The sequence below is a fragment of the Corvus brachyrhynchos genome, unplaced genomic scaffold (genome assembly GCF_000691975.1).
Source record: "Corvus brachyrhynchos isolate BGI_N302 unplaced genomic scaffold, ASM69197v1 scaffold62, whole genome shotgun sequence".
Taxonomy (NCBI): Eukaryota; Metazoa; Chordata; class Aves; order Passeriformes; family Corvidae; genus Corvus; species Corvus brachyrhynchos.
Window position 1 is genome coordinate 3,491,851 of NW_008236629.1, and position 19,006 is coordinate 3,510,856.

The 19,006-nt window shown below is 43.9% G+C and overlaps 1 long non-coding RNA gene across 2 annotated transcripts in view; it reads right to left on the reverse strand.

The window, feature by feature from the left end:
- Positions 1 to 19,006, reverse strand: part of LOC108444792 — a 125,222-nt gene that overhangs the window by 50,886 nt on the left and 55,330 nt on the right. For both annotated transcript variants that reach the window (XR_001859497.1, XR_001859498.1), the window contains exons 2-3: positions 12,277 to 12,363; positions 1,178 to 1,350 (exon numbers count right to left, since the gene is read on the reverse strand). This is a non-coding gene — a long non-coding RNA (uncharacterized LOC108444792). The remainder of the gene's footprint in view (positions 1 to 1,177; positions 1,351 to 12,276; positions 12,364 to 19,006) is intronic.

Below are 19,006 nucleotides of genomic sequence, written 5' to 3' on the forward strand. Positions count from 1 at the left end.
CAGAGGGGTGCAGATGTGTGAAAGCATTTAGGAAAAGGCACCCAGGGATTAGAGAAGTGCCTGTTCCCAAAATGGGTTGATCTGAGGTAAAGGAAACCTTTGGGATAGGAAGATAGTAAACCCCTCCCCGCCCCTTTTATAGTGGATATAAACAGTTTTACGGTATTTCCACCAAACAGAAGAAGGAAAAAAAAAAAAGATTTCTGCAACACACACATGTTCCCCATTAATTAGGACTGCTGTTAACAACACGTTGCGCCAGAGCTGCCAAGAACTGTCAGACGAAGGACAGGGAAGCCCACAGCGGAGGCTCTGCTGCCTCCCGGGGTCCACCCGCCCGGCCAGAACCCAGTCCCGGCTCCGCGCTGGGTCAGCCCCCTCCGCGGCAGGGGGGGGGGGAGGGCAGGCAGCCGGGCTGGGGGCAAGGAGAAATGCCGAGCTGCACAGGCAGCCCATGTTAGAATTTGAATTCCTCCCCCTTCCACTTCAGCTACAGACATTTTCCACAGAAATTCTGGCTATGTTCGCTTTTGGTTGAGACTTTGGGACTATTTTTGGCTTTTTTAAAACATGCTGATGGGAGGCGCCTTCTACTTTTATTCACATAAAGGATCCTTATTTTTATGTATTAAGGGACAGAGAAAGAGGAGGGGAGGCAGGGTGAGGGGAGAGCTGCTTTATGCTTTCGGCTATACAACAACAACACAAATCTACATGCAAGCTGCCTTTCCTCCTCAGCAGGCTCCAGACACGCTCTTTGCTGTAGCAGAGACCACCCCTAGCATCCCAGTTTTCTCAAGCCATCATTGGGACAGAGACCTGACCGCCGGCTTTTAAGCATCTCTCACCTTCGCACCTCCTTGCAGGCACTTCAAGGGCTGGGAGCAGCTTTATCCTCCTCCTATCAGATCCTCTCTTCTCAGCTCCCTCCTGAACTACTCCCTTCCTTCAAGTTCCCTGAGTGCTGGTCTGGATTCACCACTGGATGTGACCGAGGTTGCACACTGGACTGACTCACATTAGCGTTAAAGCAGGGTCCTGAACTATCTTTTCCTCTTTGAACAAATGTAGGAAATAGTGTTGCAACAGTGCAGCAAAGCTCACTGCAGGAGCTTGAAGGAGGGGGAAATGATTGCATTTTAAAGTAAAAATTATTTCCCCACACTTGTATACTCACCATGTCCAAGCAGCCAGGCCATCAGCAGGCATCAAGATGTGTGTTCCAAGTGCCCAGTCCAGGATCCCTTGCGAGGACACGAAGGAGGAGAGACACCAGCTATCCACCAGCACGTCTCCTTGACTCCTTGGAGGTTGGTGATGATTTGCTTGTTTTGGATCTTCCTTTTTGTACTGTTTAGGAGTAGACAGGGATTAGCCTCTCCACCCTGTCCCACCTCAGTGAGTCATCCAAATGTACTCGCTGTCTTTAGGCTCTTGATCTGGGCATCCTGAGAAGTTGCACTAGATATGTTGAGCAGCTAATCGAGGAGGTTTTTGCAGCTCTTCTGCTGCTGTCTCCACACCAGACACCTGCTTCAGCCTCACTCAGAGCAAAGAGCACCTCAGCTACAGGTCTCCATAGCAGGAGCAGTCAGAAAGGGGAGAGCTGAAGACTGCTGTCTTTTCCAGTAGCTGCCTTTCAGATGCCCATGAGCTGGAGGCATTTCTATACAAACTCCAGACTGCTGGGATGCAGGACTCTTTGGCTGTGTACCTGTATCTCACAAATTGGGCCAAGCAAAACATCTGAAGCACAACACTTTTCTGTGGTAAAAACTTTGGGATACTGGGACACGTTGCTATTCTCATTCTTCCTTTCAAATCCCTAAAATGCTGCTGTTGGAACTTCAGCCCTGCAGTTTTGTGAGGCTTTATAGCTACAGTGATGCACATGGTCTTACGCCAAAAAAAATTAACTACATATACTCAACTACATATATGCAACATTGTCTCTACAAATGTCATGTGAGGAAATCCTCACAGCTGCTGTCCAAAGCACTGGTGATTTGTTTGTGAAAGAAAAGTCCTTTCAGACAGGCAAGAAAACACCCTGGTCCAGATTTTCAAGAGCAGGTAGTGGTTTGAGTGGGTTCCCTACTACACATCCAAAGGACATTATGCTGGGTGCCTTTCTGCTAACAGCTTTCCTCCTAGGCATCTTGAACCAAGAGTGCAAAAGCCACCAGAACCACAAGGATTTCTGACCTACTAGAGCAGACTGGACATTTTTCTAGGGTGTAATTTAACAGGAACCATTTAGCAGTGGGACTAAAGAACTGCTGGATCTCAGTGCACTTTGGGAGAGCTCCTCGGATCACCTGTTCAGATGCATGAGAGATAAGGGGAATGTTCAGACCGAATTTCAAAGGGGCACCACAGTGCTGTTCTGTAGAACATATACTAAGGTTTTTGGATAAAATACTTCCATTAGGGATAGTGTACATTTTTGAAAAGATAAAGAATTTCTGTAGAAAGCTAACAATGTCTCTCTTGTATACAACTAATCTATTTACTTTTTTTTTTTTTTTTTTTTTTTAAGAAAAGAGGGTACATACATACAAGTTCTCTTTTTTGTACAATTATTCTTTTTTTTTTTTTTTTTTTTTTTTTTTTTTAAGAAAAGAGCAACCTATGTGAAAACTTTCGAATATCTCTCCAAATACCCCTTCTAATGACATTTGAAAATCTAGTTTCCCCTTTGGAACACGTTGTAAGAATCAACAATAGTAATAGTTTGATGTCTGTCTTGTTTCAATCCAGCGGGGTGGGGGGGAGGGAGGTTTGGCAGAAAGTATTATTGTCATGTGGGAGTCTCAGAAATGAGTTGTCTCCTGGCTAATATTCTTCCACTGCAATGGTAAGTCAAATAGGCTAGTAGCCACGGCAACAGCACAGAATTCTTAACTATTGCTATGGTTATTTCACATCACTTTGGGGCTACCCCAGTTCATACCGTTATCACTCAAGACATTATTTCATAGTGATTTCATTAATTGAGTGCAATTTGATATATGAATAACACCCACATTCATTTTAACAGAGGTCATGTTAACTGCACTTCTGCCTTGAAATGAAGACAAGTCAAGCTAAAACAATGCTACAGTTTAAAAATAAATACACAGAGACTGACCTGGGTTCATAGGTGCAGAACAGCTGTGTGGCATCTCTCCTTTATCTTAACCTACAGTACATATCTTCCTGAGGAAGGTTTTGGAAAAAGGTGGGGGCTACAGAGTCCCTAACCCCACACCTCTCATGTACCCTGCAAGGAGGGCTGGATTGGGCAAAGGCATGACATGTGAGCAGTCAGTGAGAATAATATCTGACAAAACTGGGAGCAGCAGCCCGACTACCACCTGTAAAAAAACCATCAGCTTCCTAAGTATCATAATTTGATGTGCATAATTTCAAGAAGTTACAAAACACTGCCAGCCCTGAACACTTAGTTTAGGAACACTTCCTGGTCAGACAACCCAAAGAAAGGACACACCCAGAGCTGATGGAGTATCTAGACCATGGACAGAGAAAAAACTGGAAGCAAAATGACAAAAAGAGCACAAGTTTCCAGGACACCATATTGCAAAGGCTCTGCATTGATTTGCTGGAGGCCTAGCATGATTTCCTATGTACTATCAGCAAGACAGCAATCCAAAAGGCTTCTACATGGCACTTCTTGAAGATGTTTCCAATCAAAGTTTGTTTTCCTGTCTAATGGCACTGATGCCCAAGACAGCTACAACACTCCTGAGCTGGTGTTTTGTGCCAGTGCTGCACAGCTGATCAAACAACAGGAGATCCTGGTTTATCTCCTGTGTTAATTTGTATTGCCATTCGTTACCCTTCAAAAATGTACACCAGGTTCCCCAAGCACACCTTTGGAGGGCCATGTGTCCCCCTCCAGTGTCAAGTTACGTAATTTGACTGTAATATCTGGGCCTTCTCTGACCAAGAAAGCAAAAAACCCAGCCAGCCAACCAAAAAAACCCAATAACAAACAACAACAAGTTCAAAAGAGTTCTAAAGACCCATTTTTCAGAGAATTGAATAATGATGTATTCTGCAAAGACAAACCCTTTAAAGTGTTTCTGGTTTTAGAAATATTTTTAAAAACCCAGTGTTCCTGTTGCTTTCCAGAGTTATCTGAATTCCTTCAAAAGCCCACTCAAGGTTAAAGAAGAAAAACAATGTTATTCTAATGGAACAAAGCTTTTTTTTTATTACAGGATTTGAAATACAGTTGCAAAAGAAGAGCTAGAAAACCAGAAAGATTCAAGTTTAGAGTTTATCTTGTGTTAATTTTTTGCTCCTTTGTCACCTGGGTTTTTTTCTGATGTGTTCCTCCTCCAGAGAGCTGCTTCAAAGAAGCTCTCAAAACCCCCCATTTTTCCTCCACTACTGTGTTATTCTGCAGCCTCGTTTTAGCAGCTTGAGAATATGCAGGGCAGTGATTTTTCTACCTAAGCCCATCATTTTGTTTAGGAAGCCACGGAAATTGCAGCTAGCAGCTCATCACTTTATAAACATCCTAACTGTATGCTCTAGAGATCATTTCTGTGTACAAACAGTTTCAGTCCAGTTTCAGCTACTGCAATTTCTCTGATAACAACTTGCCATGTTTACATCTATCTGAAACATTAAAACCCCCTGGGGAACAGTGTGGGTTCTTGATTATTTATCTGTTTGATCGACCTGAACAACCTACTCGTGATATTTTCAAAAGGCAGCTGGAACACCGGGGGGGGGTTGGTGTTACTTGTCCTTCTTTCCTCGGCTGCCTAATCTGCCTGCCTGCTCCTTAGTGAAGATGTTAATTCAGAGCAGAGCTGGCAGCGGTCCCCCTGCTGCCCCAGGGGGTTCTTCCTAGCAGTATGCAGGCAGTCATTAGTCTCTGACTACAGTCTGTCAGGCAGTCCAAGCCACTGGTCCCCGTTCAAGCCAAACAGGGATGTCACATCATGCCAAGTCATGCCATAAAATAACAGTGGAAGTAACTTACATTTTAAATCCTTGAGGGCAGCTACCCCATCAGGCTGGCGGATCAGAACACAGACGCTAAAGTGTGAGGAATGGTGCTGGGGTCTCTGGCTTGCACAGGAGGGAAATGGTTTAACACCAAACTACAGAGGAGCAAAAGAAGTGCTTGAGCCAGGTTCAGCCTAAGCCATTTAATGCACCTAACTGATCTGCCTAATTGAGGGCCTTTTCTAAGCAGGAGGCTAATATACCTTAGCCTTAGGTGTCAGGAGGTGAGATGGGTACAGCCAAGGGTCATCTGGATCCCAAAGCAGGATGATCCCAAAGCTTCTAAGAGCAACTCTGTCTTTTCAGTGACTGTAAGAATCCTTGGGCATTGTGTGGCACACAGGGTGAATGGGTACTAATCAGAGTACTCTAGGCATTCTAATATTTTAGAAAAATAGCTTGCATGTACCACAAGGGCATGCCCACAACCTTCAAGGTGCTAGTGCTATGAGCAGGGTCACACAGGAAGACATACCCTTTGTGAAAGGAATACATGTCAGTAAGAGGAAAATAAGAAAATTGGATCAAGCGTAAAAAAAATTCCAATAAAATAGCATTTTCCCCTCAAAATGAATTTTTCCAAAGTCTATAGGGTTTAAAGACAAAAGTGGACACTCTTGAAAAGGGATTTTCTGGTAGCAAACTGTTTCTGTGAAAATGTGGACATAGCTCTCCCAGGGATCAGGATGATTCAGTGCTGCTGGAAATATTTAGTAGTTATCTGTAGTGAGATGGTAATATTTTGGTTATTTAGACTTCCGACAAGCATGGATCATTACAAATAGCTTATTATGAAGCATATAAAATGAGGTGGTAACTGGATAACTTGACAACAAATTATTTTCACTATACATAAGTGCATGACAGTCTATATTGGAAAGTGATAAATTACACCATTCATGTGCCCTGAATTCACTGTAATCTCTCAAGGGGGAAAAAAATCTAGGTTAAATAATGGGCAACTAAACAGAGACATATGTTCAATATGCACCGCAGATCAGAAAGGCAGCGAGACGTTGGAAATCCTGCAACAATAGCTTTCCTCAAGCTGGAGCTGCCAGCTGAAACTGAGAAATGCCGACACTTCTTTTTGCCTGATAAATCCTCTAAAACATCCATCTCTCCTTCCACTCCAATAAGGCATGACGTTGGTAGCACCACGCAGCACTGGAGGACGTGTTGCTTTGATTTGCGTGCTGCCATGCATGGGGCTGGCAGTTCATCCCTGTTCCGTACATCCCCTGCTGTGACTCCAGCCCTTCATCTGAGGCTGCTCCATGAGCTGCCAGGTGCTCAGGGGTGAGAATGCAGGTGTCTGATCACCTCTGATGAAACCATCCGTATCACCTGTGTGTGCTACTTGTGTTTGGAAGGAAAGGGTGTGGAGCTGACCCTTGGAGAAAGAGGGGTTTTGCTGCCCGTGGAGGCGCAGTGTAGGATGATGCCAGAGGCAGATGCCATCCACATTGTTGGGGAAGCAATGGGAGAGGTGGCTCTTCCAGAAACAGCCCAAGCTAATGATACACCTCACGATTTTCTCTCTCCATGCCTTCCTGCCAGGTGCACCTTTGGTGGAGGGTGGGCTCCAAACGGGAGAGGCATGGGCAGAGGCGGCTGCCTGAGGGGCCGGCTGGCAAGTGGGTGGATGGGGTGAGCCGGCCCTGAGATGCATGCGTGGCTCTGGCCCGGCATTTCGTCTGCGCAGGAGGGGGGCTGGAGGGGGCAGGCGAGCCAAGTCAGAGCATAGCCAAGCGAGAATGTTCTGGCAGCCCTTCCTGGCAGCCTAAGCAAAGTTATTTATCACTTTGTGCATTTTCCTTCTCATCTGCGTACAGCCGGCTCCAATGGCTCAGCTTGCATTTTGCCTTCCAGAGCCAAGCCAGTCCCTTGGCTCTGCTCGGTTTTGGCTGTCCATTCACACCTTCTGTCTCCTCCAGCTCTTCCTGGAGTAGAGCAGGATTGCAAATTAGGAGTAGGTGTCTACAGCCAGGGAAGAGATCGAAACATCAGCAACCTACACCAATGGCAAAGAGCACATCTCTCCCAGGGAGGAAGAACACCAAGCTGCTGTTTACTGGGGCTGAGGAGTTGTGCACAGTTTGTGCTGCTCCCAGGCAGCCTCTGCTGGGGAGCTCCAGTGCCTGCCGGCAGCTATGAGACATTTTCTTTTATTTATTTTAAGGATTGTGCCTTTGCGCTGACTTTTTCCAAATTGGTGGATGTAACAACAGTGAATTTACAGCAAAATTTTCCAGTTCTATGGACTCTTTTCCATACTGCTGATGAATTTTGCCAAAATGTCTAAAAAGGGTGCCTAAATTGGGCTTGAAAATAATACCAGCTGCATTCAGATATTTATAAGGCTCACATTTGCTCTTGATAAGGGCACACCACACTCTTTGAAACACTGAGGATTGCAAAAGCAGATCAATACTAACTCTATTACACCTTGCATCATCAAAAGCCTGGACAATAGCTTCAGGATTTTGCCTAAAGGAAGAACCCCTGAATTTAGCTGTCATTTCTCTCCTCCTCCCTGAGCTGCCCCTGCAGTTTTGTCTGGGGCTGCTAAATTCAGTGCCAGAGTAACAGCAAGACTGCATTTGACCTTGCCGAGTTTCAGGCCGTGTAAAGATCTATGTTCTTCTGCTAGATGTCACACTCTAGAAGCTGATAGATAATTCCCAGCCTCTGCAAGGCCAGATCTTGACTACCTTCTAGCAGTCTTGGTCCCAACAGGGCAAAACACCTTATTGTTCTGATCAGACACTTTTTTGTTTTTAAATCATTCTGATCAGATGGTGGAAGGATATAAAACAGGACAAAGTGAGGCTGAAGGGGGCACCTGGTCTGCAGTGGATTCCCAGAAGCACACATGACAACGAAGTGCATCGAACAGCAGCTTCCCATCATGAGCCCCTGATTTTTACATCCTGAGAACTTTCCAAGATTGGGCTGCAATTTCTCAGATTTGGTCTCTGCCTGAAGGTAGAAGAGGAAGTTGAGTAAAATCCCTTCAGACCTTCTGAAACGAGGAGAGAATGAAAAATTGCATTTTCTTATTGTAATAAAAATTCTAACCATTTTTTTTCTCTGTAAAAGGCCACATCAAGCTGCTTGGAATTTGAAACTTGGTGTGGGTATAGCTCTCATTACAAGCCAGATTCAAAGCAAGCTGAGGTCAATAACTGTCTCTTCTTTGATTTTGCCTGACTCTGAAGAAGACCCTAAAGCTAGGTAAACAAATTGTAGAGAAAATCATTTGGAACAGTTGTGCCTATTTTCTACTTGGGAGTTGCCTGGGAACAAGCTCAGTTTATTTGCAATGTGTCTAGGGTTTAGATGTATTCACCAAAGCCCAGCTTTGCTCCATCCTCCTCAATTTTTATTTTAGAACCTTGCTCCATGAATAATCTCCTCGAAGAAAATATCCCCCAGCAGATGAAAGGACATCTTTAGGTAAAGAATTTGTAACTAAATCATTTCTACACCGTTTTTTTTATAGCTGGGTCACAAGCGGATGATTTGTCAGTATTATGCATCCTTCGTGCACACTCCAGTGTATCTGAGGTCCTGGAAGCTGTTCACATGTCAGTGTGCTGCAAGGTAGAGAGCAGCACAGCCCTTGATGGACTGAGGACTGACCTCCACATTTCCCTGCAGCTCCAGCTTCGGGACCATCCTTTCTCTTGGCACCAGAGTTCAGAGGTCTTTCTTTGTCAAATTCTACTTCAATTGGTTTAATTCTGTTTTCTTGCTGGAAGAGGATTTAGTAAAACAAACAAAACATCTTACCAATGTGAATATTCACAATTAATGACAAAACTCTGAAACAGGAAGGTCATTTCTTGGGGAGGGAGAATGGTATTATTTTGAATGAAGGAAAGAGTGCAAAGATCTTGCAATATTTGCTGTAAATGGGTTGTTATGGTGAACATTCCTGTCAGCAAGTTCATTAGCTCAGAGATCCACGAGTGAACAGAGACCAAAAAATATGTTTAAAAATTCAAGAACAGATTAGTGGACAATATTTTGCAATCTTTGTCTAGCTCTGCTTCTCACTGAGAATTAGTAACTTTACTCCAGGCCAGATTCAAATAGTCTTACTCATGCAGAGCAGCACTGTGTTTCATGAGTAACCCCAGTGATATTTAGGGCTGTATTTTGGAATAAGATTGGAATCAGAGAAAGACAGTGGGAGGCATGGCTGAATCACCTTGATTAATACATGTAAGATTGTTAGTTTTTTATGTGTCTATATAAATAAACATAACGGGACTAAGGAGGGATGTCTGGATTGACAGGCGTGTGAGGGAATTTATAAACATCTTTTTGCAATATACAGCAGACTCATCTTTTAACAGAAAAGGACAACACCCAAAAGTTACTTAATATCAGGAAAAGAGGAATTCACACCTTCAGAAACAATAGAAGATTAGGCCATTTTGTGGGTTTTACTCTCAACAGTTCTGGTTGTTGCCTGTGATATTACATAAGGTCTACACTGCTCTCCATAGAAGTGATGGATGAAGTTTTCAGAGCTGCCCAAATGTCTTGAAAGCATGTGGTCCATTTTCCAAAATAATAGGGTCCTTGGGATTCTAAATCCCATTGAATTTCAGCACTTCTGGGAATGGTCTCATTAACTTCTAAATCAGTATGCATTTTCCAGTTTGTTATGCTCCCCATTTCATTTTATCTCGGGACTCCAGCCATCACCATACATCAATAACAAGATCATCAGAGGCCAGGATTAAAAAGGAAAGCACAGTTGTGTCCAACTGCTCTGCCAAAATGCCTCCAAGACCCATCACAGGCTCCTGACGTTACCAGTGAGTGAGGAAGGAACCAATTCAAAGCTCGCTGATGTAAAGGAAAGTCCACTCATTTCTATGGATTTCAGTGAGGCTTGGATCAGGCCTTGGAAGAATAAGGATGACATAAAAATAACATGACATCTGCCAGATTCACCAATATGCTCTGATGTTTTGCCCGGCTCAATGATGCAAAGCAGATGGGGACAATCCTGGCCCTCTTCAATCACTTACTCCATCTCTCGGATTGGTTTTCATCAGGCATTTTATTCACGACATAGATACATTTATCTCATTAGTGCTTCGGCAAGAGTATTTCAGAAGAAAAATCACCACATTTTAACTTTATCAGAGAAAAACTTTCCGTATTTATCACTTGGTGACTACCAATTTTCAACAAGATTTCTAAGAAGTTTATTATGGAGCCTGTGAATTTTGCTGTACTTATGCAGGGCTTGTAATTAGTTGAGTTTAGCCATCTTTTTCTTCCATACCACTTTGGCCCAAGAGAGTGCACAACTGTGCCATTTGACTGTTGCACCCTCAAATGGGGTATTGGGTATTGGGACAATTATTCTGCAAAATACAAAGCTTACCTTTAAGTTCAAGCACATGCTTAAACCCCACCAAAGCTATCATAAATAAATATGTATTTATGTGTACAGTTTGCTGAATCAGTGCCAAAAAATGCATTTAAAAGAAACTAGCCCCCTTTGAAAAATTACCCCAGTTTCTCTACCCTCTCCTAGCGTACTGCTACACAAAAAGGAGGTAACATCTTTTGGGAAATACTTATACATGAGGAGTTTGTGCACTCAGTGACTCAAAGAAAAAAGAAAAGGCATTGCCCTGTCTAACATTATATGCCAGGAACGAGCAATAAAGGTGTAATACAGGCTGGGCTTTTAGTATGCATGATTATTATAAATATAGGCATTAATAGACATTAAAAGTTGCTGAATGACTGAGAAGCTGAGTAGATTGGATGACGTCCCTCGAAATGAAATAATCTATATTTGGCTGGTAATTCATTTCTTCCGAGATGCTTTCTGCTTGGCTCTGCATATATTCCTCATTGCAGAAATAACTTGGGCAATTGCAGTCTGGCTCCAGCCTCAAGCCAGCCAACCCGGGAGCGAGCATTAGTGCTGAAAGACAAGATCCGAGTTTCCATACTCCCACCAGACACTTCTCTATGAAAATGTCCCAAAGTATCTGGATAACAGCTGCGCTGCTCAGAGCTTGCTCCCTGGCATGAGGACTTGACCACAGGTGCTCCTCACAAGCATCAAATTGTCCCCAAAGGTGAGGTCCATCCTGCAGACTTCTGCAGTCATACTTCACAGGCTTTTCCAGAGCATGTCCTGTTCATGAGAGCTGAGGGTGGTTGAGGGCGTCTCCACCCTGGAGTGACAATCTGCTGCCAGCTATAGCACATCCACAGGCTTTGGCCTGCAGTGCCATGTGTATGACTGTACTTGAGCACACAAAGGGAGGAGAGACAACATAGGAATCCACAAGATCAGGCACAACACTCAAGCCTGGGTTACCTCATTTTAGAGGTATCTTTACTTTGCAATGATCAACCACATTTGAGAGGTGAAAACTGGACTGCAGAAGGATGGGTAAGGCACTGAGAGAAACCTGCCACGTACATTTTGGCCGAACAACTTACAGTGAAACTCTGCTCCTGGCTGCAGCAAAGATCTTGCTGATTTACAAAGCAAAACAGTTAACCCTGTGTACCCAAATTCTTCCTCTGAAAAGAAAGGATTGCTTGTAATATTTCACTTGTCATTTCTCTGGACTATAAATGATTCAAGACAGGAACTGTCTCTCTATGAGCACAGCCCCAGTACAGTCAAGTCCTAGCCACGGGTGAAGTGTTACACATCACAACTCTTCTTCCATCAGACTGAACTGCAGTTTTGCCATGTCTAATTTTGTCTTATTGCTCCGAACATTATAGTGCTTGGCCATACTTCCTCTCCCTGCCATTCTGTTTATTTGTAGAAAGGAAGAAATGCCACAGAATAATGGGTTTATGCTGCTCCATAAAGGCTAAGCCAGAGTCAAGATATTACTGGAACAAATAGTGAGACAGAGACGAAATGTTTATTTTCCTGTTGGGCACAGTGATGATGAGATCATGTCCTATCAGAGTGCATTTCAACTCTGCTACACCAGTACCACACCTAGACCGAATCAACCAGCGGCAGTTCAGCTCCCTAGTATTTTGGGCAGGTTTGAAAGTCCTAGTCTTGGGTATTTCATACAAGATCCAAAGCAGGCAAAAAAAATGTTTGAAATACAATGGAACTGCCATTAATGGGCCACCAGAGAGTCCCTTTATGACATGAAGAGCAGACAATTGGCAAGGGGCCAGGATGCAGTAGCTCTGTGTAAGTTAACAGCATGATTACTGACTCTAGGAACTCACCATTTCTGAGGGCATCCAGTGATTTCCCATCTGATCTACTGAAATCTCCCTTTTGGCTTCCACTGTGACTGGTCCCACTCCTGGGCACTATGGAGAAACAAGAAAAGCTTCAGGAAAACACCTCTGACCACTGTACTGTGATCTCTGTTCAGTTTGAAAGCAAGTCCTCAGCCCCAGAGGCCTCATTAACTCCTGCTTCATCCCCTAGCCCAGCCATATGTATCTATCTTGTTTATTTTTGGAGGCAGGATATATTTTACATGTTTTGAGTGACCTTGGGTGAAACAGTCTTCCTCCAAGGTTTCCCCATCCAGACAGGACTATAAAACAACTGTCCCATTTTCCATGATGACTCTGCCCAACAGCAAGTAAAGCACAATCAAGAGATTATTCAAAAAGTCTCAGAAACAGTCACTGGAGTAGATTTCACAGGCAGCAATGTCAAGACTGTAAAACATGTTTGATGGAGCATTTTATACTGCTTTAAATTTGGAATTCTTTGGAGAGTGTCTGAGGGTTTTTCAAGAAACAAACACAGCCTTCGTCCTCCATGCACATACACGTACACACAAAAAGCTCCTTCATGGAATGAGGGGCTGGCATCCTGGGGCTCTGACCTCAGCTCACTCCTCAACTTTATCAATCATGTTATATAATCAGTGCAGACTGAATGGCATTTGGAAAGTGACTTGGGCTGGGTTTTTCCTTTTTTTTTTCCCCCCTCTCTCCTCCATCTAGAGTATCTGAGGAAGAGAGCCTGTAGCTCAGACGTGGCTTAGGAAGGATCTAATGAGAGCTCTTAGCTCGCTAAGATGAGGTGCTGTGGTGGTATCTTAATAGGAGGTTTGGAGATTTCCTTCCCCCAGAGCAGATTCTCAGAATATTTTGAGGTTGTCTCTTTGGAACTGAAAATGAAAGGTAGCTTTGCTGCTTCACAGATTCTTTTCATCCTTTCCTCTCAGTAATCGAGTGAGAGCTAAAACCACCAAGCAGGATAAAACCCCAGAGGGACAGTCCAAGATACAACAGCATGAGCTGGCAAGAGTGTCAGCAGATCAGGGTAGTGCCTTGGAAAGCACTGCCCCCCAGATCCTGCAGCTGGGACAAGCCAGCCCCACCAGTTCCACTTTCACCTCTGGCTCCCTGGAGTTACCAAACTGCCACACTCCTTGCTGGAGAATTCAGCAGCCAAATGTCCTTTCTCCATCTCCACGACATTTTCTCAGGAAAACCAAAATAAATTGGCTGAAGACAAGAGATGTTTGAGAGTAATTTTCACAGCTCACCCTCACTTCATCCTTCCGCTGCACATCCATCCACAGCCACTTTGAAGCCTTCCTAGACCTCATCACTCAACTTCCTTGACTTTCCACACTCATGGCTTGGTACAACATTTCCCACACACTCTCCCCACACTCCAGAAACACACTTCACTTGAAGTTCAGTGCTCAAGCCTTGTCAATGGCAAGGAGACTAATCACATCACAGCATTCAATGCTTCATTAGCAGTTTTCCCAAACCAGGGATCCCCTTCACTGTGAGCAAAATGCTCACGGTTTTAATCTGCTGACAGCTGCCTCAAATTATGTACTGCTGTATTAAAACTGACTGCAGGTTGATTTCTCTGCTTAACTCAACTTACCACACATTAACACACAAGTTAACAACCAATACTTAAAATGTGCCCTGTCTGTAAAGCCACCACTGTTACTGTCAGCGGGGACAGCTGGAGTGTTGTTTGCTGCAGAGCAACATGGACCTCTAGCAATCCTGCTTAGGTCTTATAGTTTATTATACAGCTAGAGATATGTGACTACTGCAGACAAAACAAAATCATTGCCAAAACTTCACTTAAAAACTCCAAAAATCCAAATCTTTATTATGCGTCAAAGAAGTTTATCTAATTCCATTGATTTTAAACACATTCTTTGTTACTTCCTCTCAGCTGGAAGCAGATACACAGAGGGAAAAACCCTTCTGATATACTCACAGCCTGACCCAAGTTGTTCTTACAAGATTTCCAATTTCTGTTCTGCATCAAAGACGTGTATTATACATGAGCCATTGGCAGGGACAGAATGCAAGACTTCGAGCAATAAAAACCACAGGGCTGGGGTTTTTTTGCTATTGGAGTTAAAGGGCTCCAAACTGGGGTAAATCTTTACAGCTTCCTCTAGGTGCTAGAAGTGAAAACCTTAACCACTGATACTTTTGACTATAGGGGAACCTGATGTATTTAATGAATAGGTTCAGTCACTACATTACATTAGTCATCCATATTAGCAAATGGACTTTGCACTCAGGTCACCAGGAGCAGCCCAAGATCATGTACATGTATCAAATTGGACCCTTAAACCACACACAGTCCCTGTGAGGTCACACTACTGTCGTCATTCTATAGGTGAGGAAAGGCAAGTACACAACTGCAATTACAGTTTTGGATCTATTTCTCTGGACCAAGGTGAAATTTCCAGCCTTTCAACTGAGTTTATTTTCACAAATCCCCGACAAAGTGGCCTTTTTGCTTGGTGTTTCTGAATTCTTTCCATCTTTGCATACTCTGTGGCTTTCCAGAAGTACTTCCTTCACTCCCAGCACAGCACCCATTTCTGGCAGCAGCTCTCTTTGACCACCAGGCCACCAAGTCCCCTGCTGCCAGCAGGAAACTGGTGAGCAGTCACGCAGCTGAGAACCTGCTTAGAGCCAGGGGCACCCAAGCCCATTTCTCAGGTCTGCCATTTCCTTCTCCCTCTCTTCCAACTGGGCCTCTGTTCTTCAGCTGTATGGACCAGCTAGTCCTTTATTTCTCCTGATTTTCACAGTGCCCATCAAGGTGACAAACCCTTCTATTCCCTACTTTTGTACAGCAGAGGATGAAATGGAATTTTAATGTCAGCTGGAGCCCCTTGGCGCTATTAATAAAAACGATAATAACAAGGGAGGTTTGCAAATTAGCAACCCTTGCTACAAACAGTGATACGCCCAATTTAGCACAAATCATTGCAGGCTCTTGCCTGCTTAGTGGCTATTTTAATCACTGGTGACTAATGCCTGTGAGGGCTATTCCAGGGTTTGACGTGCCTTAAACACAAGAAAATAGGGAAATCTTGGAGAGAGGCAGAAAGGAGAGGAGAGGAAGAGGGCAAGAGAAGGAATTGGCCAAAGCCAAAGGTTCATCACCAAAAAGCGTTCAGCTCATACCACCCATTTTGCTGCGGTTGCTACTGCATTTACTGGGGTCACTGACCAATTCCTCCTCTGAATAACAGCACCATTCCTCTTCTTTTGGTGCAAATCTAAGAAAAACAGTCATGCTCTGGAACACAAACAAAGGCTACCTGTCCCTTCCTTGGTTATGGAAATGGGGGTCAGCCTTTTTATTTTCAGAGGGGGCAGTGCTGGAATGCTCCCTGGCACACCACCAGAAAGGAAATATCTGCTTAAATATTTGACGGGAAGAGGAAAAAAGAGAAGAGAGGAAACAATGCAAAGGGGGATGGGGAGAGGGAACTTTTGATCATGCAGAGGAAAAGGGCTGCATGGCAAACAAAGCTGTGCTGTACTGAGCTTCACCTTCATGAAGTGAGCACCTTTTCCTTACACCACTCCAGTTGCTTTTCTCCATCCTAGCTTTCTAAGGACTAAAGGACTTTTCCTAGTTGAGGAAAGCTGAACAAAAAGCCATCAAGCACCACGTCCCTCAGCTAGACACATGTGTTTACCTAAGACACACGTATCATTTCTCCCACAGTAGGTTAAAGCTTACAAGCACTGGAACCCACCCAACAACCTCCAGATCACATTAAGCAGAACTCTGGAATAAACTAAACAAAACAAAAAAATCCCAACTTTCTAAAAAGGTTTTGGGAAAAAATTTGCATTTTGGAAAAATTAAAATAAAATTGCAGGGGACAAATAAAACATTCTTCAGAGCTAAAGGGTAAGACAATGTTTGATAACACAAGTGACCAAAGTTGGGTTTGGCCAACAGCATCCAACCATCATTATTTATGTGAAGGCCATCAAAATCATGGAACTGTTTGGATTAGGGAGCTTAAAGATCATCTAGTTCCAAACCCTCTGCCATGAACAAGGACACCTTCCACTAAACCAGGTTGCTGTAAGACCTATGCAGCCTGGCCTTCAACTCTTCCAGGGACAGGGCATGCACAGCTTCTGTGGTCAACCTGTTCTCATGCCTCATCACCCTCATTGTAAAGAATTTCTTCTTAATATCTGATTTAAATCTACCCCTTTCAGTTTAAAGCCTTTACCCTTCATAATGCTCCCTGAAAAAGAGTTCCTCCCCATCTTTCCTGTAGGTCTCCTTTTAGTGTTGGAAGGTTGCAATGAAGTTTCCCCAGAGGCTTATCTTTCCTTCTCCAGGCTAAATAACCTCAACTCTCTCAACCTGTCATCAGAGGAGAGGGGCACCAGCCCTCTGGTCATCTTCATTTCCTCCTCTGGACTCACTCCAATAGGTCCATGCCTTTCTTACACTGGGGACCCCAGAGCTGAACACAATACTCTCATGAGAGAGTTGGGTCTCATGAGAGTGGAGAAGAGAGGGGAATAACCTCCCCTGACCCACTGGCTGTACTTCTTTTAATGTAGCCCAGGATGCCATTGCCTTTCTTGGCTGGAAGCACAAATGGCTCATGTCCAGTTTTTCATCCACCAGCACCCCCGAGTCCTTCTCTGCAGGGCTGCTCACATCCACTCATTACCTGGCCTGCACGTCTAGAATTGTCCTGACCCAGACGCAGAATCTTGTGCTTGGCCTTGCTGAACTTCATAAGGCTCACATAAGCCCACATCTCTAATCTGTCAAGGTATCTCTGGAGGGCATTCCTTCCCTCTAAAGTATCAGTAGATGATAGCCTGGTGTCATCAAGAATGACAAGAATGGGCATCCAAGTCTTCTGCTTTTGCTGGTGTACTCCATCTGACCAAACAGCACCATTAAATCCTTTTACTCAGGTCATGCCTGGGTAGAAAGCCACCCTGAGTACCCAACGCCATTTCCTTCAGTACCTGCTGATTTCATGGCAGCCAAGGAACTCCATGAACTCTCCAGTGCTCAAGGGGTAGGGATACAGCAAAGTAAAAAGCCTGGCAGACAAATATTGCAAGTGGTAGGACAAGAGTTCAAAAAATGCAGCAATCTGTTCCTGTTCTTTGAAGGCTAATGTACAGTTTAACTTTTAAACAGAAGATGTGGGGAGACTGGCTCAAATCCTCCAGTTTGGCTTCTCCTCTCTATTACTGCACTGCAAACATGCATATACTTTGTGGCCCCATAAAATCTTTACATTCACTCAGGTCACTGCAGGTTTAGTTTTACAGTGTTGGAGGCTCCAAACAGGACTGATCATAAACAGCTGCTTCTGGTTTTAACTAAGAGGGGAATCTTTTTGGTTTATTGCTCTTGTGGCCACTGAGTACTAGCACTGGAAATCTAGTCATCCAAGTTGCCTCGGACCTATTTCTCAAAATATGTTGGGTTGGTTTGTTTCTTTTTTTTCAGTACATGTTTGTTTACCAGTGTGGCTCCAGATTGTTGGCTAAGATCTGTAGACCCCTGGTGTAGCTACAGGAAATATTTCTAAAGTGTTCCTTTTCTGAGAAATCTGCAGCTTAAATAACCAATCTCTTTCCATGAGGCTTCTGCACCAACTAGTTGCACTAAAGTGGCTTCTCTCCTGTTTTCTTCCTCCACACCTCTGTCCTCTTAAGCCATAATTTGGTGATAGAGAAGGTATCACCTCTGCAGGTGTTGGTAGCAAGGAAAATGTCATGTGGTGCATAGTGTAAGTCAAACTTTCGCCCTTGCAGCTCTTGAGCTCTTTCACTTGGATCTTCTATTTGTTCCTCCCTGTATATTTTTTCTTCAAGCAGTAGATGTGAGAGGCTGTCTGCCTGTACTTGTACTTCACAGATCAGACAGGAACCTCCTAATTGACAAGAGGAAGAACTGGAAATTCTGGGGGTGGCCACAGTTGGCAAGGTTCACACATTCACTGATAAGCTCTCCAGGAAAATGTACCCTACAGCTTGTTCTGGCCTGCAACTTGCCAGGTACTCCTGAGTACAGAGTCTTCTGCATGCCTTCATCCTTGACCAGATTTTCAGGAGAACTCAGTGCACTGAGATGCAACATTTGCGGTTTCATAAAAGGATCCATTGGAAGCCTGGCATGTATTTTGTTGCAAAGATGGACTCTCTTGGAAATCTGGTCTTAACAATCATGAAGAACTCTGGAAAAATTACTTCTGCTTCTTTTGACACAAAGTGTAGCTTTTGCAGGTCCTGCAAGCTCCAATGCAGCTGTTTCACTGAAGCCTGTGCTCTGCAAGGTTATGACAAAAACTCAAAATATCTTTTTTTTCTTTTCATCCAGAGACGTAGGGGTTCCATGTACAGAACTGTATCAAAACCAAGAGGTTCCAGTCCTAACTCAGCTGAACTTTCAAAGCTGCTTGGAAACCTAATTCATATTAAACTTTATGGGAACTGGACATCCAAATTCCCTAGGTGGCTTTGCAAAACACAGCTGTAACTAATTGCTGTGCAGAAAGGTTTGGGGGAAAGATTTTGATCTAGAAGAGGAGAGAGATATTTCAATGCCAAAAAAGCTTTTGCAATAGATTCATGGAATCCACACAGCCAATTCTGGGCTATCTCGTCAATGAAGTAAATGGAGCCATTTTGTAATACCTAATCCTTTCTC